General features: G+C 40.2%; 1 long non-coding RNA gene across 2 annotated transcripts in view; it reads left to right on the top strand.

Annotated features, from left to right (window-relative positions):
• LOC140338181 (uncharacterized) overlaps positions 1 to 22,263 on the top strand; it is a 126,146-nt gene that overhangs the window by 23,263 nt on the left and 80,620 nt on the right. For both annotated transcript variants that reach the window (XR_011922204.1, XR_011922203.1), the window contains exon 3: positions 15,117 to 15,358. This is a non-coding gene — a long non-coding RNA (uncharacterized lncRNA). The remainder of the gene's footprint in view (positions 1 to 15,116; positions 15,359 to 22,263) is intronic.

A 22,263-nucleotide genomic window follows, 5' to 3' on the forward strand; every position in this document is an offset into this window, starting at 1 on the left:
TGAGGGAGAGAGAACGAGAGAAAAAGAGAGCCTAGGCAAAGTCACTGACTGTGATTCATGGAAAGCTTTTATTAAAATAAAAAAAAGCTTGTTTGACAAACAATACTGTTTCTAGATAGTGTGACATTTCATGAAAGTTTTCATGGCATAAAGTTAATAAAAGTTCACATTGGTAAAGCTTGAAATATGAGACATCTTTTTTTTGGCATTAGAACATTACTGTAGCATACGCCATAACTTGGAAGAAAAGTCCTTTCCTCTTCCTATATAAATACTTACCAATAGCCTGGTTTACGGCGGTAATGTTCCCAGCTCTAAAAATTGTGCATCATAATTTTTTAATAGCTAGCTGGTGTGTAGAAGGCTGCTTTATAACACAGTAAATAAATGCAATATAATAAAAAAGGACAGAAGACCAAAAAGGTAAAAATCTGATTCCATTTGCAGTTTGAGTCCCTACAATTTAAAGAATCTTAACATTCTAGGGTTCCAGAATTAAAAGCTGCAGTTCCACATTTTGAGCACAAGGTGTCCTCCTTCTCCAGCAAAAGCAACATTTTACTTTCCTCTGGATGAAGAATTGAACTTCTGGATTTGTAGAAAACAAGATTCGGGGCATTAACTATTGCTTTTATGTTACCTGTGCTTTTGTTATTGTGAATTCACATTCTGACAGTTTCAATTATTCTTATACAGAGAATGTAATTGTAGCAAAAACTGTTACCTTATTTGAACAATAGTTAAGCAAAGCACAAATTGTTCAATTTACTGCTTCATGTATGAAAGTAATTTCCAACAGGTGTACCTGTTGTGGATCCATCAATATCAATCCAGTGTTAAGTCCTCAAATAGGAGTATGTAAATTACAGAATGTGAGATTTAGGTGTGTGATATGTATAGAGTTCAGGGGTCAGGTGTCTAGAAAGTACAGAGTGCAGAGATCAGGTGAATGTAACATACAGAATGTGAGAGTCAGATATATGTAATGAATAGAGTACAGGGGTCGTGTTTAAATATTGTAGAAAATGTAACATATAGAGTGTTACAGTTAGATGTATGTAATGTATAGAGTGCAGGGGTCAGGCATATTTATTGTACAGAATGTGGAGGTCTGATTTATGTAATGTAAATAATGTGGGGATCAGGGGTGTGTAATGTATACAGTGCAATAGTTTGTACTATACACACCCTTGTGTATTGAACCCCCCCATAATTCATTGTATCTACTTTATTCACAGCACAGCAGTGCCCCCTATAAAATATTTTAACAAAACAAATAAACACACACAAAACACCCACATACATTTTTAGCTCAAAGTATGTAGGAAAACAACACATTTTGATCTGCAAATTTGTACAAATTCAATAAGCAAGTGCTTTCTTCCATAAATATAAATTTCCTTTATGTTCCATTTTCTTAATAACAAATGGAATAAATTAGGGGCCGAATTAGGTTTTTCTGTAAAAAAAACACATTTTAATTGGAAATTAACACATTTTTTTATGATGGTGTATATATCCATCTGAAATGAAGGATAGATTAGGAGAAAAAGGACATCATCATTATCATCATCAGAAAAAGGAGGGGTTTGGATCTGAAAGACAGTCAGTCTCTAAAAATCAGGGACAATTTGGAGGTATAAAGAGTAACAATCCCTCCAAATTAGAGACATTTGGGAGGTATGGGGAAAACTTTACTTAACATGAACAGCATATGCATTGGGATGGAGGGATCATTTTATAAATAGGATTGAGTATTTATAATGTACATAATGCTGGGATCAAGTGTATGAAACATACAGAGTGTGGGGGTCAGATGCATGAAACATCAAAAGTGCAAGGGACAATGTGTACAATAATGTGTAACATATAGAGTGTGGGGGTCAGGTATATGTAATGTACAAAATGTGGAAGTCAGGTATATAAAACATGCAAAGAGGACAGAGGTGTGTAATATACAGAAAGTGGAGGTCAGGTGTTAGTAATTTATGACGGCTTGGCAATCCATAATTAAGAATTATGAAAAATACAAAGTGTTAGGGTCAGGTATATGTAAAGTCCAAAGCACCAAAGTGAGATCTCTGTAATGTACATAGTGCAGAGGTAAGAAGTATGTAAAATACAGTGTGCTGGGGTCAAGTGTATGTAATGAACAGAGTGCAGGAATCAGATGTCTGTAATTCACATAGTGCTGGAGTGAGAAGTACATAAAATACAGCTTGGGCAGGTGTATGTAAAAAACAGAGTGCAGGAATCAGATGTTTGTAATGTATATAGTGCAGGGGTAAGAAGTATGTAAAATACTTGAGTGCTGGGATCAGGTAAATGTAATGAACAGAGTGCATGAATCAGAAGTCTGTAATGTACATAGTGCATGGGTAAGAAGCATGTAAAATACAGAGCGCTCGGATCAAGTGTATGTAATGAACTGAAGGCAGGAGTCAGAAGTATTCAATGCACATAGTACAGTAAGAAGTAGGTAATTTACAGAATTCTGCGGCACGTGTATGCAATGAACAGAGTGCAAGAATCAGATGTCCGTAATGTATATAGTGCAGGGGTAAAAGGTATGTAAAATACAGAGTGCTGGGGTCATGTGTATGTAATGAACAGAGTGCATGATTTAGAAGTCTGTAATGTACATAGTTCAGGGGTAACAAGCATGTAAAATACAGAATTTTAAGGTCACGTGTATGTAATGAACAGGAATCAGATGTCTGTAATGTATAAAGTGCATGGGTAAGAAGTATGTAAAATACAGAGTGCTGGGATCAGGTAAATGTAATGAACAGAGTGCATGAATCAGATGTCTGTAATGTACATAGTGCAGGGGTAAGAAGCATGTAAAATACAGAGAGCTGGGGTCATGTGTATGTAATGAACTGAGTGCAGGAGTCAGATGTCTGTAATCTCAGTGCAGGGGTAAGTACATAAAATTCAGAGTACTGGGATAATCAATCTATCTATCTCTCTCTCTCTCTCTCTCTATCTATCCGCTGTTTATTAGCTCCTTCAATAATCACACAGACTTGCAGACTGGCTGAAGCAGTTCTGGATTGCTTTTATTAAAGTCCATGTACATTGGTCCAGTTACATTGTTCCATTTTAGCTTTCACACACTTTCCACCTAAAGCAGAAAATAATTCTTTGTGCAAACCTTGTTCTCATTCTTCGGATGAAGTGCAGGAACGCCAGGCGATGAATGCTAATTGGCCTTTCAGGTGTTGGCGCAGTGCGCCGGAGTAATAATTAGCTGGGGAAAATAATACTTTACGTATTTCAGCTTTTATCTGTATATTGGAAATGTGAAGCCACTTTGGCTTAATTAGCAGAAAAAAGAACTCTATACTTTTTTATTAATTTTTCTATAAATGGAATATTCAGGTATGGCCCAGAAAACGCTGAAAAAAAAAAATAAGTTACATAGGAGTCTATTCCTAAATGTTTGATCAAAGATTCACCTAATTTATACCTTACTATTTCACATTACATTCAAATAAAAAAATTACTATTTTTATTATTTGTATTATTATTAATATTATTAATAATAATAATATTAATAATAATAATAATAAACAGGACTTATATAGCGCCAACATATTGCGCAGCGCTGTACATTAAATAGGGGTTGCAAATGACAGACAAATACAGACAGTGACACAGGAGGAGGAGAGGACCCTGCCCCGAAGAGCTTACTATCTATGAGGTGGGGGAAATATATGAATATTGAGTAAACGTAGATTCACTCATTTTCTAATTGAACCCAATGCAAAAAAATAAATAAAACAAGTAAAAGTTTTGTAAGCCTTGGATGAAAAAATGTACAAACCCACCGGAGTTCTTAAATACTTTTTGATATTTTTAGGAATCTCATATGTGATTATTTTACAGTATGTATAAAGCGCCAACATATTACACAGGGCTGTACAAAGTCCATAGTCATGTGACTGGCTGTCTCTCAAAGGAGCTCACAATCTAATGTCCCTACCATAGTCATATGTCATTAATACAGTCTAAGGACAATTTTTGGGGGGAAGCCATTTAAACTAACTGCACGTTTTTGAATTGTGGAAAATCCAAGCACCCGAAGGAAACCCACACAAACACAGGAAGAACCTGCAAACTCCATGCAGATAGAGTCCTGGCGGAGATTCCAACCTGGGACTCAGCGCTGCAAAGGCCAGAGTGCTAACCCCTGAGCCAAGCTACAGTATAGCTATGCTTCAACAAAAAAAAACGAGCCTTGGGAAATTGTAATGATCTTGTTACGTATGATTGGATCGTTCAGAAACAAAAGTGTGATTTCCCTTCAACATTTTTGGAATACAAAAGATTCCAAACAGAATTCAAAGTGTTAACTCTACATAGCAGCAAATGCAGAGCCGGATATATACACTTCGCTGACATCTCATAGTGCAAATAGCGGATATCAAACTGGGCGTATTTCTGCACGGCATAGAATGGAATGTCAGAGAGCGAGAGAGCGGCGCAGGATGCGTGAACGACAATGTGCTGCATTCTCTGCACACAGCGCGGATTGCTGAAATTATACCATTCACAGGAGCTGACAATTGTGAGGGCTGAAATGAAAAGCGCACAGAAGTGGCATTTTGATGGATTGCCGAGCCGCCGTTTTTTTGTATCTTTAATTCTCATGTAACCATAAAAGAATTTTATTTTCGCTGAAGCAAATTCAATTTTTTATTGAAATCCCCCACAGCTGATTATTACTCTCAGTGAGGTCTGTTTTTGCCAAGTCATTGATGTTTTAATGCTTTGCTGAGCAGGTAAACAGGTAGTTTAGCACTTTAACTGCCAGCCTGTGACCTTCACTTATAAATTGGCTGCCAATGGGAGCAGCTGAAAGAGAACCTGTCACTGTTCATTTTAACAACAATCTTTCTGTAACATTATGTGTGTCTTTAGGAAATGTCATTACTGTACACCTAAGGCAGTGTTCTCCTAAGGCAGGATGAGTGGTCTTGTATCTGCCCCTTCCTGTAGTTTTCTGTGGAAAGCCTGTAGTAGGTGGACCTGCTGACCCTTTCCCACAGCTCAGCATAGTCATATACCAGAAAATGAGGTTGCATGGGGTCTTGATCAGGGGTGTAGTAGTAAGAAAAGATGAGGGAACACGGTACTATCCGTGGTGAGCATGCATGCGCAATTATAGTATTGTATTATAGTATTGTAAACGTGCCCGCCTCACTACACCCCTGCCTATGTGTCACTCAAAGGGGAAGAAACTTCCCCCAGAGTGACGTCATGATACCAGAACCTGCCCACTCTCCCATCGCAGGTCTGAGCCTTCGATGGAAGAGTGGGCGGATTGTGTTCAGAGAGACAATCCGCCCACTACCCAGAGCCTGCAATTCCATATGGGAGACATGGTCCACGGGTGGGGACCGGCCAGAGACGTGGACCACCAACGATTTCTGTGCAAAATAAGAGTGGGCACCTGTACCCATCCCCGAAAAAAGTGAGGGCATGGCGTTCTCACCCGTGCCTGCCCCACTACACCCTTGGTCTTGATCTAAACCAGGCCCCATATTCAGGGCCAGTAGGGGCCCAACCTATGACCATTGTCTGGCCGGTCACTTGTATAGACCAAGCTGGCAGAAGATCTTCTACTATTGGCTTCCCCTTCTTGGATGAGATGTCATCAATAGTCGAAGGAAGACAGTAGTACAACATCTCCCTAAATGTCTCCATTTACAACAGTGAGCAGGGAGTGAAATTACTCTCACAGGTGAGATGCTGAGGTCTGGTGGGCTCTGATGTATATGTAGTCAAATAGTAGAGCCTTGTCAAAAATGAGAAATGGGCCTAAAGATCTGTAGTTAGAATACCATTAGTGGTGGTCTGGCAGAAGGAAGGCCCAGGTTCAAATTCTACATAGGGTCCATAGATCTACAGCTAAAAGAACATTACCAGTGGTGCAGCAGAAGAGAAGGTCCGGGTCTAAATTCCACCTTGGGCTCAAAGATATGTGGCTTGAAGACCATTAGGGGTGGTCTGGCAGAGATCAGTAGCTAGAAAACCATTAACAGTGGTGCAGCCGAAGATTAGGCTCAGGTCCAAATTTTACCTTAGAGCCCATATATCTGTAGCAAGAAGACCATTTGTGGTTGTGTGGCAGAAGGAGGGCCGAGGTCCAAAGTCCACTTAGGGCTCTTAGATCTGTAGCTAGAAAAACATTACCAGTGGCGTAGAAGAAGATTGGGCCTAGTTCCAAATTCCACATGGGACGCACAGATATGTAGCTACAAAACCATTATCAGTGGTGCAGCAGAAGATTAGGCCCAGGTCCAAATTCCTCATGGGGCCCAAAGCTAGAAAACCATTAATAGTGGTGCAGCAGAAGATTAGGCCCAGGTTCAAATTCCACATGTGGGTTCATAGATATGTAGCTAGAAGACAATTAGTGGTGGTGTAGCAGATGGAGGGCCCAAGTCCAAATTCCACCTCAGGGCACATTGATCTGTAGCTAGAAGACCATTACCAGTGATGCAGCAGAAGATGATTCCCAGGTCCAAATTCCACCTTAGAGCCCATGGGTCTGTAGCTATAGGGCCATTAACAATGGTGCAGCAGAATATTAGTCCCGGATCAAAATTCTAGTTCGGGGCCTATAGGTCTGTATATAGGCCACAGTATGTAGAGGACATACAAATTAATATCAGAGTATGCATCGGTTTTTGGTGCCCACAAATTAGATTTATATCCTTTGTCCCTATTGAAGAATACAGTTAGATGGAAGTTTTTGTGCCAGGAATTCAGGTATAAACGCACCAGAATAAGGTATCTGCTCATCATCTTTTTAAACCTTGGAAATCATTATTGAATAACGCAAATACCCTTTGAATCCCATAATCAGCCGTTAGCATCTTTAATCTTAGCTGAATTCATGCAGTGCTGTTATCTAATTTTCCATGTCAAGTGCGCTGCGTGGTCATGTACACTGGGCAACCTGGTTCTAGAAGTCAGATAACAAGATAATCCCCCATCCCAATGCCGAGAGGCCGCTCAGGGATGGATTAAGCAGCGACATTAACAATCTCCAGCGTGGAAAAATACTTTCTTGATCAATACACAGAAGCAGGAAGGCATAAACTCTGCTCTATCCATTTAAAAGGCAAGATATCTGTGTCTTTTATTCTGTGTTTATAACTTACTGTCTGATCGTTTTCACAATAAGCTCCACATTCTAAAGCAGTGTTTCTCAACCAGGGTTCCTCCAGAAGCTGCTGGGGGTTACTTGAGCAATTTGTGCCTTTCAGGTCAATTAAAGAGACACCAATGATCTTTTTGGGTGACATTCTTCCCAATGGCCAGTAATGTAAGAGGAATTCATCCCACTGACCACCACACTAATGTACTGTGAGCTGTGGATATAGTAATTATAGAAGGGGTTCCCTGGAGACCTGAAAGAGGAGTTTTGAGGCAGGGTGCTTCTAAAGTTTTCTTTTAGAAAGGTATGTACTGCCAGCTTCTTCCACCAACTAAGATCTGTTTGCATTACATAGAGATGCATGAAGACCCAGTGATGAGATCATTGGGACTAAAATAGGGTAAAGGAAACAAAAATAGAAAAGTTTTATTGGAAAAAAAACAGGAAAGAACCGGAGAAGGCAAAATATCAACAGATTAAACTTAAGTTTTAAAGTTACAGTTTAAAAAAGACAAATTGAATTCCTTGCTGCAAATTATTTTTGAGGTCAAATAAATAGTAATAGTATTCCTAAAAAATCCTTTGCATTTGGCACTTCTGGGATTGTTGGATTTTGCCATCTCCCCCCCGTGGTTTGCTCTGCCGCCTCTGGGATTGTTTTATATTGACAATCTCCGCTGTCCTCTGTGGTTTGCTCTGCCTCTTCCAGGATTGTTGAATACTGCCAACCTCTACTGCCTTCTGTGATTGCTCTGCCTCTTCTGGGATTGTTAGATAATGCCAACCCCTGCAGCCTTTTGTGGTTTGCTAACTTTTCTAGGATTGTTGGGTACTGCCAACCCCCGCCATTTTCTCTGGTTTGCTCTGTCTCTATCGGGACTGTTAGATACTGCACACCCCACCACCCCCCATGATATTCTCTGCCTCTTCCTGTATTGTTGAATACTGACAACCTTCACCACCCTCTGTGATTTGCTTTGCCTCTTTCAGGATTTTTGGGTCCCCCCCCCCCCCGGTTTGCTCTGCTGCTTCCGGGATTGTTTGATACTGCCAATCCTTGTTGACCTCTGTGGTTTGCTCTGCCTCTTTGGGGATCGTTGGATACTGCCAACCCCTGCTGCCCTTTTGTGGTTTGCTCTGTCTCTTGCAGGACTGTTGGAAAATGCCAACCTCCACTGACCTGTGGTTTGCTCTTCCACTTCCAGGATTGTTGGATATTGTCAACCCCTGCTTGCCTCTGTGGTTTGCTTTGCCTCTTCCGGGATTGTGGAATACTGCCAACCCACACCAACCTCTGTGGTTTGCCCTACCTCTCTATCAGATTGTAAGATACTGCCAACCCCACTGACCTCTGTGGTTTGCTCTTCCACTTCCGGGATTGTTGGATATTGCCAACCTCTACCGCCCTCTGTGGTTTGCTCTGCCATTTCTGGGATTGTTGGATATTGCCAACCCATGGGGCCCTCTGTTGTTTGCTCTGCCTCTTCCTCTAAAGAGTAAAAGCCCCCAACCTCCACTGTCCTTTGTGGTTTTCTCTTCCACTTCGAGGATTATTGGATACTGCCAACACCCACTGCCCTCTGTGGTTTGCTATGCCACTTTCTACATTACTACAGGAGACAGAAGCAGGTGGAAGAAACCACACTGCACAGCAGGCATTCATTACATTCAAAAGTGTCAACCTCTGAGCATGATTCTTTTACCCCATTCATATTTTAAAAATGGCAACATAAAAAAAGTAACAGCACCTGTTTTAGATTGACAACACTATACTGCTGCCTTGCAAATAGCATCACCATTGTCATCCTGCCACACACTCTCCTTTAGATGATCATTGGGCTATCGATCCGGTTTATGGATATCTCTTGTATAAGGATCATATATCTCTGCTTCTTAGTAGCTACCTTTGCTCCCTCCATGGCCTTATTAACATCTATATGTTGCAGGAACTGCCATTCCTTTCAAATAGCACCCCAAAGGACCTAGGCAGTGCACTGCAACACAATTGCATTGTGTCGAACTACAGCAATAAAAATGCTCCAGGTTCATAAAACCAAATGGGCGTAAAATGCCACAAATTATGCTAATAATTAAATGTTTGAATGGGACAATATGATGTAGATCCATTGTGCTATCACTAGATGGGGCTGTCGGTGCACTGGTGTCAGATGCTGAATTATATACATTTTAGAATTAGAAGACCTTTGGGTCTCCCATTGGTCGCTCCCTGCTGCCTTTAATCTCAAGCCTGGCGTTTATTCCACACATTACTTCCAGCTTCCAGCAAACCATACTTTCTAAAAAAAAAGCTACAAATATAACAAAAGGCATCCAGTTTACAGTGAACCAACCATGACAAAATATATTGCAATGATTCTTTATAGAATGTTTTAATTCTCTGACTGCAATATTTGGTGAATCATTGACTGGAACTATAGAATATGGGAAATTAAATTCACCAGCTGAATACTGGTTTCGGGTCAGTGATTAGGCCAGAGAAAAATTGTTGCTTCAATTCCTTCATCTATCAGGAGCATGCATGACTTTTTGTTATATTTGCTCCTGTTCCTGGTAAGTTCTCTTTCTTAGCATGCCACTACAGGTCAAGTGTGAAGCAGGGATGAAATTTCACTTATCATAATGCCAACACAGCTACTTTGTATTGGCATGAGCCTTTTTATGGTAAAGAGCAACCATATTCCACAATTCTGGGTTCAGCAAACTTTCCATGGTCGCATGTGGAATGGCCTGCTAAGATGGTTGAAGACCCTGACCTCAGAAGAAACAACAGGCAAAGATGTCATAGCAGAGCTCAGAGGGGGAGATGTAATGGATCGCATGTGATGATTAAGATTTTTTGTTGAGCCCGGGGGGGTCTTCTGTTCAGCTTTCCTGAATAATGACCTCCAGGTTACTGATTGATCTGTGATGTCTTGCTGAGCTTCTGCTCTATTACTTATTGATTTCTTACCTATGGAATCTCCAAACTCCAGAGAATTCCTAACACTTATTTGTTTTGCTTTAAATCTTTTTTATTAAAGACTTAGAGATCAATGGTATTTTTTTCTATCATAGTATTGTGCAAATCAATGTCTTTTACTAGGCTTCCCAAATGTAGGCACGCAACCACCCTCTCAATGGAACCCCCTGCTTGCATCTTCAGTGGGCACGCAAGACCTGCAGCAAGGTGCTGGAAAGCTTCTCACCGCTTTAAAAAGGTAGTGGTGGTGGGCAGGAGCTACCCGCAACATGCCAGTCATTATTCTATCACCACCACTAGCTATCACCACCTATCACTCTCCAATGGGTAGGTTGCAGGCAATAAGTTACAGGTTATAGGCAGCCAGGATCATTCATGCATGCCATACACGTCAATGCCCCTTACAGTGACACAGTTTGAACAAGCATGCAAGAACCACTTGTTGGTGGCTAATATTTAACTTATAGTTTTGGCTGGGTGGGCAAGGGAGCATTGATTGGCACAGCCAGTGAATTGGAGCTTATGAGGATGCTGCATAGTTATTTTGCAGTGAATGTGTTAAAGAGGGTGTAGCGTAGTGAATCTAACCTGGAGAAGATGCTTTACAGGTGAGCTGTATAATATATTTGAGCCAAGGATGGTCCTGAACAGTGTATTCGAGCTAAAGATCGCGCTCGCCCATGATTTTGGACGAATGTACTGCACAAAAAATGTGAGCACAATAGGGTGCTGCAGGGTTCATTTAGGATGTTTTTACAACATTTTTTGTATAAAGCAGGGAAAGGCTAAAACACCTGTTATTTTTTTTGCTATCTGCTCCTTACTTTACCAAATAAAGCACATGTATACTGGCTCGCATGCATGTTGTCTGTTGAAAACTTGACTGGGTTGCTCATTATGCAAACTCCAATTGGTGGCTAATTATAAAATGCATTAATTTAGACATTCTTGAATTACTGATTCCCAATTCAGTGGCTCTTACTATTGAGCCTTACATCACTATTGGGTCCTGTAGTGACATAGGGAAGAACCACAGATTATAACAGGATCCCAGGAAATTGACACCCCCAGAAGTGTCAGTTTCTAAGAAGTATTCAGGGAGTGCTTACAGCAGCATGTATTTTGCAGATGACTGATTACAAGCAACTGACTTTGGGGTCTTCAATTGGACATATTGGTACATATTGTTTAAAAGTTGTATCACCTATACAGAGGATTAAGAAAGTCTGATTGAGCACTCCCATCTCTCTTGTGGTTTACCCCAACCACACCCCATTATTGGAAACGTACCTTGTAAAGTAATTACAGATTGGGATAAGAGCTGAATGTAAAATTTGCAGTGGACTGCGAAAGAGCTGCATGCAAGTTTGGCAATGAATCTGGTTGTATGTCAGCCAGGGTTCCTCCACAAGTTCTTAGAGGTTATATGAGCCAAAGTTTCCTTGAAATTTGTACCTCTCAGGTTTAGGTGACCCCAATGATCTTTTTGGCTATCTGTAGAGGTGACATTGTTCCCACTGGCCAGCAATGAAAGAGGAATTCTTCCCTCTGACCAACACACTAATGTACTGTGAGTTGTGAATATAGTAAGTATAGAAGGGGTTGCCTAATGTCTGAAAGTAATTTCAAGGGATTTACCTATGTTAAAAAGGTTGAGAAACGCTGTGTTAGACCTTAGAAAACAGACCAGACTATTCTGGAGAACATCGAGAACTGTTTATTTTGCCATAACAGTACTTTGAAGTATGCTTGGTTTGAAATTGAACTTAAAAAATATTGGTGTGTGAAGGTGCCGATGCAATCCCATGTTTGTACCCTCATACCCTGTTTCGCCGAAAATAAGCCCTACAAAAAAAAATAAGCCCTAGCACAATCTTTCTATATTTTTGAGGATGCTTGACATATAAGCCCTACCCTAAAAATAAGACCTACCCCGAAAATAAGCTACAATATAGCTTGGATATATATTGGAAAAAAACAGGGTATTAAAACATCTGCACTGTGAAATCTAAGTCATTATTCCCTTTGACTTTTAAGTGAAAATTACTGCTGCCACTACTGTGCTGCTTGTGGTTCTCCATGCTGGAGGCTCTGACATGAGGAAGTAAAGCCCTGCCTATACCAAGATGGCCACCCTTATATTGAGACAGCGCAGGCCAAGGCATGGTAAGTAGGTAATGGGAAAAATTACAGCTGCAGGGGGACCATAGGCTACTGTATATTCTTTGCTTCCATTTTTTCTTCACAGCTTGTAGAATTCATTTTCTCTTAAGCGTGGGTGTGAATCCAGTCTTACTGGAATTCCACTGAAGCTCACCAAACTATAACAACTGTTCTCGGTCATATATACTGTCAACTAAAAATAACAGTAGCTGCAAATTAGCTTAGTGAATTGAGCCCCTGGTCTTTCCCATGAGCTTGCTATGAACCGCTTGCCTGCCAAAAAAAGAAGGTGCTAATGGATGTTGTTTCCTGTCCAGGGACTTAAATCTTCTCAGTACCTTCAATAATCCTAAGCAATTACAACCCCCACCCATAAAAAAAAAAAATATATCAATTCTACAGTTACCCATCAGGCATTTTAACTCCAGCTTGGCGGATGAGGCGTTAAGCCAGCAATGCTTTGCTGCAGGAACTGATATCCCTAGTTATCAGATTACTCTGATTCTGCATCTGCCTGTAGATATTTTCCGACCGCCTGTGGTTGTCCCAGTCCCATGGAGAGCTTTTTCGTTATATGACAATCCTTCACACTTGGCTGGCAATTTGTATATTTTCCTTAATGCAGCGACAGATAGAGAGATCCTCGAATGAGCCGCGCTCTGCTCCTCTGTGGCCTATGTTGTACAGGGAGATTCTGGCTGCACAAATATAGACACGTTATTACATATGATGGATGGACGCTGTCTCAGAGTCGTGTCCTGGGGGCTCTGCTGCAGCTAGTTGAGGACGCTGTATAGTAAACCTTCCCCGAACAATTTCATGGTGGCTGAATGTAACGAGCAGATCCTGATATTTATTTTTGGCCCTAGATTGGGCCATTCAAACATCAACAGGACTTGATATTTGTACTGCTTAACACTTAGTAAAGAAAGATGGGTGTCTAAAGACATCTGGTGCCCTCTCCCACATCTGCGGCCAAATTGGGGGTATGCAAAAAAAAAAAAAATGCATTCAGTTTAGTGAATTTTCCTTAAAGTGGAACTAAACCCAGGCAACTAACCTATCTACGTGCTATAGCAGGGTGCCGCCATCTTCCTTTTTTCTTCTTCCATCCTAAATGACCGTGCTGGGATGACGTAACTCCCTCACAGGTGCACAGGAGTTTATTTATTCCTAGCACATGCAAGGGAAGCTGCGATTGCCGGGTTTCCCTGGCAGGCAAAGCTGAAGCGCACATGCGCAGCTCAGCTTATTCAACAACACGATCAGGTAGGTAAGGTAGGTAATTGTAGAAGACACATCACTTGTCCTTTTCTGCAATATTCACCTGCCCGATCCTTTATTTCGTAAAGTGGGACTTAGTTCTACTTTAAACAGAACGTGGGGCCATTTTTTATTTTAAGATATGACAGGTTTTAATTTATATGTCATATTTTATTATATGACTGGTATTGGAATGGGTCAATTGTGCTATGGAGTATAGATATAAAGTGACCCTGTCTTAACGTGATCACTTACAAACCTGCTAAACAAAGAGGGAATATACTTACCCTTCCAGGGGCTTCATTGATGCATTCTTATCTCTTTACACCAAATGCACTCTTGGGAATACTCATTACCCCAACACCGCAAGGTTTCTTTCAGCTTGTGGGTCACTATAGAACAATTTTTATCAACGTTTATCACATTTTTTACATTAAGGAACCCTTAAAATAATTTTCAGGTTTCTGGGAACCCCGGCTATAGTTACTATATCACAGTACATTAGGGTGATGGTCAGTGGGAAGAATTCCTCTTACAATGCTGTCATTAGGAAGAATGTCACCCTTACAGATAGCCAAAAAAGATAATTGGTGTCACCTAAACTGACTTGGGAGGCACAAATTGATTATTGCTCAGAGACCCCTAGAAACCTCTGATGGAACCCTGGTATCCCACAGAACCCTGGTTTCAGAAACACTCTTAAAGAACAATAAAGCTGGTGGAAGCAACCACAGTGTTCAGTGGAGTAAACAGGTATGCAGCCCATTGGACCAATCATGCATCTGTTGGATACCGAACAGGTATGCATAGTGACTCATTTTTAGTAGGTTTGTAATTATTCTATTGATGGGGTCATTTTAAAGAGAAAATTTAAATAGTTTGAAAGAAGTTGAATTAAAAATTTTAGTTTTCTTTTAAGTTTATGTAATTATTTTTTTTTTCCTTTTTTCTACTATGATCAGTATTTGTTGTGTAAAATAAACACTTATATACCACTTATATTTGACAAAGGATTCCTGTATAGGTTTGCCAAAGAGACAACACAACAAATACTGTTTGCTTTAAGTCCTTTTCCAACCATTGTTCAGTGGAACCCTATTTCTGGTTTCTCCAGAGTGATATTTCTCAACCAGGGATCCTTCAGCAATGAGCAATTTGTGCCTTTCAGGTCAGTAAGTGACACCAATGATCTTTTTGGGTATATGTAAGGGTGACATTCTTCCCACTGGTCAACAATTAAAGAGGAATTCTTCCCACTGACCACCACACTAATGTAGTGTGAGCTGTGGATATAGTAAGTATAGAAGCGGTTGCCTAATATCTGAAAGTTTTTTCAAGGGATTCATCTATGTTAAAAAGATTGAGAAACCTTAAGAAGGGGATCCATGAAGACCTGAAAATTATTGCATGGGTTCCCCATGTTAAAATATTCACAAGACATTTGGTTTTCCTAGGCACTGTGTATCATAGACAATTCCTTTGTTCTTTTTCCAATTAAAGTATTTCTTTTACTCTTTTCCTTATCTGTTTTTATTCCAGTGATGCTGAACACTGTCAGGTTCTTCTTGGCCACTTCTTGACTACATGCACTCCAGTGATGACTGCCTGGCATGTCTTACGGTAGGTTTACCTGCCCTATGTGCTGAAACCCCCATTTGGAACCTCCTTTGGAAATCTGTAGAATAAAGGGAAGAGCAATGAAATAGAACAGACATGGACAAAGTACTCTCACTCTATAACAGGAAGCGTCTGCACAAAGACCTTCATGTCAAGATCAGCAGGTACTATTTTTATAAATGGTACTAATATCCCAAAAAGTTAAATAATTTTTAAATTACAATTATTTATGTTCATTTTATTTACATACACTTTAAGGAATGAGTCACTTCCCTAATCTACATATGTATGCAAATTGTGGCATCAGCTATGGAAAAACAGCCTTTGATCAAAGAGCTTGCACCTTCAAAACCAGGCCAACAAACAGGCATAAAAACATGACAATATGGCTTTTGGACAGATTCAGGTGTTAAGTGGTAGATACCTAACCAATAAAAACTTCAAGAGATATAAAATACATTAGATGGTTTTACCTCTCCAACATGAAAGCGGGACTTTTTGTCTAATTCATCCTTCTAAAGGATTTTTCGGGTTTAGGGTGTTAATTTTAAATCAGCATAAATGGAGGTGAAACTTTTACAGAATGACCCAGCCGAATATCAGTTGAAAAGATAAGAATCACGTTTGTTTCTGTATAACATTCCCAAAATGTGTGCTCATTGATAATTCAGTGTATGTCCTCTGTAGAGATCCCATTTCACTAAAAATTCACTCTGTGTTTCCTTTAAAGACCCCATCTCCCCATTCACATCCCCCCTCAAAGTCATCTATTCAGGCACAAGATTCACAAACAACTCGGCACGTGGGAATTATGATTAAATATCAAATCCTCCATCTCCATTGTCTGGATCCTCAGTAGTAGCATCCTTGGGACTCCAGAATATGTATCTTTTCATCTGATAATTCATTTATCTTTGTGACTGTACAGGATAACATTATCTGAGCCGGGGAATTTTAATTAGATGAAGAAAAGCCGGCTATTTTTGCTGCTGCTTTGGTAGCAGATAAATCAAGCAGAGATGGATAATTTGCTTTGCTGTCACTTGAGACCCACTTTGTAAAAAAGGACAGCAAGGTAAGAAGCGTTCAGTACATTGCCGAACATTGTGAAGAGGAAGCTTGCACAGGCTGGGGCTGTGTTTTAGCCAGGAACCTTTTGTGTGTATTAGGAGTACAACCTGCACCCCTAATGACCTGGTAGTGCTTATTCAGGCAGCAATGATAGAAGATGAGGTATAAAGTGTCCTAACTGATAGCAGACATTTGGAAATCTGCTCTTAAGGGGAGAAACCACCCAAAAGGTAAATTTTACCTGCAGGTGGTGGCTGTGAATCCAGGTACGTAAATCTAGGGAAGTAAAACCAAAACTAACCCAAACAAAAAAATCATACTTACCTTTAATTTTGCAGATCAGTCTATCCTTCGGGAGGTTTCGTCCATCGGCGCCGCCGTCTTCTCCTCTCTTCTTCCGTGTTCTTCCTACGTCACCTGATCTCGCACTGCGGAGGCGTGAGATTGGGTGATGTAGATTGGCATAAAACTTGCCGATCTCACTGCGCATGCGTGAGGCATACTTGACTAGGTCTTCACTAAACCCCTATTTAGGGTATATGAAACAAAAACCATATATATGAATATTAAAACAGGACCTAATCTACTAGGACAACATTTAAATAATCTTTTTGCTTTGGGCTTGGACATATCAAACTTCATGCAGCTTGAATACTGCTTTTACCCCCCTACCTAGATTTCACTCCAACTAAACAAATCATACAACCTCTGCAAATTTATACCCCAGAAGAAGCCTATAACAGGAGAAACGCGTTGGGAATCATGCGACCATAACAGGTCCCCTTCTTACCTTGTTTTCAATCTTTATATGTATTTTGTATGACATTGGAAGGAGTCTTATGTCTAGATTAAAGTATCTAAACCCTGTGACAATAACAGGCATTTGGATATTGAGCTTAAAATAAATAATATGTACCTTTAATTTGAAAAATACACACTTGTATTATTTCTGCACAAAAACCTCCTGAGCCTGAAACCTATTTCTTTCCCCTTCTTTCCCTATACCAATACAATGTGCACCATAGGAGGACAGACTTAGGAGCTTAGCACAGACATGGTGGAAGATACTCATAATAGGTACAGCAGATGTAAAGATCTGGGAACTTAGCACAGGGATGCTGGGAGGCCATTATAATGGCCACATCAGGTATGCAGACCTAGGAACTCGATGCAGGGATAATAGGAGTCCCTCATTATGGGCACAGAAAGTGTGCAGATCCTCGAACTTAGTACAGGGATGCTAGGAGGCCCTCACAACAGGCACACCAGGTGTGCAGACCCAGGAACTTGGTGCAGGGATGGTAGGAGTCCATCAAAATGGGTACAGCAGTTGTGCAGGCCCAAAAACCCAATGCACAAGGATGGTAGGAAACCCTGTAAATGGGCACAGTGGGAATGCAGACATAGGAACTCATCACAGACCTCTCACCATTACAGTTTTTATTATTTATAACAGATTGTTATGTGATTTATCCCTCCAAAATGGGCTTTAAAGCTAAACTTCAGGTAGATATTAAAACACAAATAACATAAATACATGAATTTAAATTGATTTCAGCCTCTTGTATCCCCTGTATAGCAATACTTAGATACTGTAAGTAGAAGGAGAAGCTCTGCTTGGAACCAGTCAGTGTTCCTGCATTTCAGTGTGTAAAAGTTAAATGCTGACAGGTGGTGAGGACAGAGAAATGAACTCATTATTCTGTTGCTTCTCCTCCCTTGTGTAATCACATGCTGGGTGCAGAAGGTGCTCTAGTTGTGTTGCCCAAATGGCAAAAAATCAGGTCACCAGGTCGGCTGTGGTTTATGGTAGAGCTGTGTAAATGTTAGCATTGTATACCACTAAAATACAAGTTCCCTGGCAGATAGGACAGCTCTTGTTAAATTATTGCATGATCTAGTTGTTTTGCCCAATGTCAAAAAATCAGGTCACCAGGCCCGTAGTGCTTTATGGTAGAGCTGTGTAAATGTTACTTTTGTATACATCTAAAATACAAGTTCCCTGGCAGATAGGACAGCTCTCTTTTTACTTATTTCATTGCTGTATTCAGCTGTTATTCTAAAGATCAGTTTTAAAGCAAACCTGTGACTACAGTCCCATGCAAAGACCAACACCAGTTCCTCGAATCATGTGCTAGCGGACCATCTCCCATTTCCATACCCTTATTTTGGTCAGTGATGCCATCTGGAGCAGAGCTTGATCATAGGAAGTCTGTGAAGAACACCTTTCTTTACATTAAATATAACCATACATTTAGGAACCTCAAAGCACTTGTTTCCTGCTATGAAAAGTATAGTGCCAAAAGGTTCATTTTAATTATTGTTGAGTGGTGACTGTTTCTACTTCCTCTAAGTAGCTGACCTGTGCTTGATTCCTGACCGAAGAGCACTTTTGGAGGTTATCTGCCTTAAGCCGTCATCCAGCATTTCATCTCTGATCTAGAGATGCCAGTTTATCATCGGAGAGCTCTAGAGAGCTGGCATTTCATTGCAGATAATGCTGAGAGAAGGCAGAGTACATCTGTTTCTGCCTGGAATCCAAAGGGAGGTGTTATTCAAAATCCATGATTTATTATATTTGTGTGTTTCGGGGGGAAGGGGATGGGGCATCAGAACTTCAACTTTACACAGAAGAAATAAAGATTTTAAAAAGATAACTTCAGTCAAGAAAACTTCTCAGTAAACTAATGTGACATTGTTATGTCTTTTAGGTATTCATGTTATTGTGACCGGGTGAAGTTCCCAGGTGTTTTTCTGACCACTACTGTTGATTTTAGGGTGGTTTAAAGGGATTGGTCGCAATCTGATGCCTGCCCAATGCAGAGGAGAGCAAGGGGGAGGAAGGGGTGCCAGGATGCATGGCCTGCACCAAGTCACACCTCCTGGCATTTATATTAATAACACTTCCCCTCTCAAGGACTGATTTGATAATGTTACTCTGGACATTGTAGGTAGGTTGCATATAAAGGATTATCTTTGCTCTTAATCAGTTTTCAGGAGCGGGAAAGACACTGCCATCCTAGATGGTATCGGATCAGTACCGCCTGAAAAGATACGGGACCAGATGGCAATGCTCCGTAAGGGGCAGGACCCAGGCTTAACTTAACTGGAAAAGGGGTCCAGAAGAGGCAAGGGAGGCCAAGGAGCTCAGAAACAGACCTAAATCAATACTGATAAGGACTTGATGTTCTAGACAGAGGTCTTAGGAAGCGTTGAATACCGCTTTGTGTCATCTCTACCCCCCAGGGCACCATAAAATCACTTTGAGAGTAGCTACCCTACTGATATTTTTGTGTGCACCAGGCACGCTCTCTAGCTTCACATAGCACTTCCCGTTCCCTGTGCACTTCTCATTTCCTGCTCTAATGGGCAATTTTTTAAAACCTTGCCCTGTGAGTTATTCACTGAGCACTTATTTTTTTACTTTTTGTTTGTAGTCATTGTCATGTGTGTGTTTTTATGTCACTTGATTAAATGGAAGGTGCTGGTTGCCTTATGGGCCAGCCCTGACGTTCAGGATAGCTTATGGTCAGTAGCTCCCTATTAGTGGGAGTCTTCCTTCGGGGAGCACCCAATGTAGTACTTGGTGGGCCCGCAAGGAATGGGACTTGCCTGGTTTCGGCAAGATGAGCCAAGCAGCCCAGTCCACCCAGCAATACACCCGGGGGGGGGGTGTTCATGGACAAGTGACTATAAAAGCATTCTTGTGCATATTTTATGTGCAGTTTTTATACTCTTTCACTTTTTTTTGTATGCCAGGGTTTTTGTCACAGGATCATGTCACCACTGTATTCAAAAGAAAAAAACGGGGAATAAGGGATATGAGGTTTGCAGACTTTCAGTTGAAGCCATCTCAGACAAGAAATTAAACAGCACAATAGCAGAATGAAGAATGATATAAAACCTTCGGTCAAACGTAAAAACATTTAGGGTGTATTTCAATCCATCCATATATAAAAAAAATGAAGTTTTAACATTTGGCCAAGGATTTGCTGGTGCTCTGCTTGGCTGAATATCTTGTGGCGTCCACTGATTTCAGGTGTTTTATAAGTGAAATCTAAACTAAAGGCAACTCAAATTTTCCTTTGAAATTTAGGAGTAGAGCAGCTTCACACAGAATGGCAGATGTGACAAGCCTCTATACAGAATGCAGGGTTTTCTACATCCATTGCAGTCTCAATCTCAATCTCAATGTCTCAATCCTTCTAAAGCAGATAGGCAAGTATCATCTTTAGGGTCTTTGCAAATGAGCTTTTATTTGTTTCAGGAGTGGTTTTCTCTCTATGTAATTCAGTGGTAATTCAAAATCTGCTTAAAACAGCTTGATGCAGCTTAGAAAGAAGTGAACTGCGGGTCTTAGAATCTGAAAAGGTACTCAAATGAACTCACAGACATCAAATGCAAGTTAGATGCATCTGAAAGCATATAGCATTTGCTCATTAACACAACCCATTGTATAGTCAATACTTTAATGTTTGATAGAGTAGAGAGGGGTTAGAATATACCACAGAATATGTTCTCCTATATTCACCCTTTTATTTACTTCTTATATTAATCCTGCTGACCACTTTGTAAGTGTAAAGTAGTTATTAGAACAAGAGGTGTTTTTAATGTTCTGGTTACAACTCTTTAAGAGGGTAATTGACCTACTTTGTAGAGAATTTCTTTTCATTCTTTTGAGCCTAGAATTGAAGGAAATTTACCCAATAGGACCCAGAATTAAAAAAACAAACAAACTGGCAGTAGTTAGTACTACTTACCCATACTTTATCCAAAACTAAAAAAGAATTTACTCAATTTATTTTATCCTAAACTTCTTTCTGCATCTGGTTTTGAACCCATAACCACGTCGTCAATGACAGGTTCTCTTTAAGGATAAGTTAATTTACACATTGATTACAAGTCTGTGATCCTGTCTCTGTATTTATCACTTTAATTGGGGGTATTGGATTCTTTCATTGATTGAGCAATACACTAATTAATTCAAATTGCACATTCATGAATTGTTTTGATTATTGCATTAATTTATTAAATTAGTGCAGTCATGCCTTTAGGCCCCCAAATTCCGAATTTGCCCCTTGAGATAATTCACAGTAACAAATGAACCATTTCTGCACATGCACCTGGCAGTTAGAACCATAGAGAAATCTTAAAAGGTGATTTAATATCTCTGAAGAGCTTGTAGATTCTTCAAAAAATTACAATGCTGCTCTGTGGTTTTACATACAAATAGTGTTTAGGGGAATAATTTAAATCCAGTCTGAGATGCTGTTTTGTTCTTGAGATGTCCTTATCTGCATCTCAGCTGCATAAAAAAAAGAAATTTATAGCAGAGATTAACCTTTTTAAAAGCCACTGCTCTTGCGAGTCTTCAATCAGTTTTCTGTCCCTGCAATAAAAAACACGTATTTCATTATTTCTTGGCACATTGAGTGTTTCTTTACAAGTTTGGAGTGCCACGGCAGCTGGGGCCCAGCTGTCCCATCTTCCCTCAAAATATTAGTCTATTAAATAAAGAAAATGGCACCAGTGATTCTCAATTCCCTCAGTAAACACATCAATAGGTTTATAGTAGCAGGTAAGATCATGAAGAAGGCCTGTCAGGGGTCAGTAATTGTTTGACCCGCTCATAAACTTATATGTGGTTTGGAAATGACAAGACAGCTAGCGGGAAGTGAATTGTGCAGTCTGCTTCCTGAATACCAGTTGGAGATGGGCCGTTATGATGCAGGAACATGGAGTAGATCTGCAAAAATGTTGGGACATCTGATGGCATTCTCAACCCTAGATACTGGGAACAAAAACCCTTGGGAATCATTCACCAAAGGTGTATTTCTCTGGTGTGCTATATCCATAAAATGTTTATGCCTTGATGTACCAGGACAACTTTACCCCTAAACATATTGATATTTTATTTATGAATAATAAAGCAGATCTACTACTACTATTTCTATCTTTTAATTCTTTTATTCTCTCCTGAACCCAATGAAGACCATAA

This window comes from Pyxicephalus adspersus, chromosome 9, assembly GCF_032062135.1.
Source record: "Pyxicephalus adspersus chromosome 9, UCB_Pads_2.0, whole genome shotgun sequence".
Lineage (NCBI taxonomy): Eukaryota > Metazoa > Chordata > Amphibia > Anura > Pyxicephalidae > Pyxicephalus > Pyxicephalus adspersus.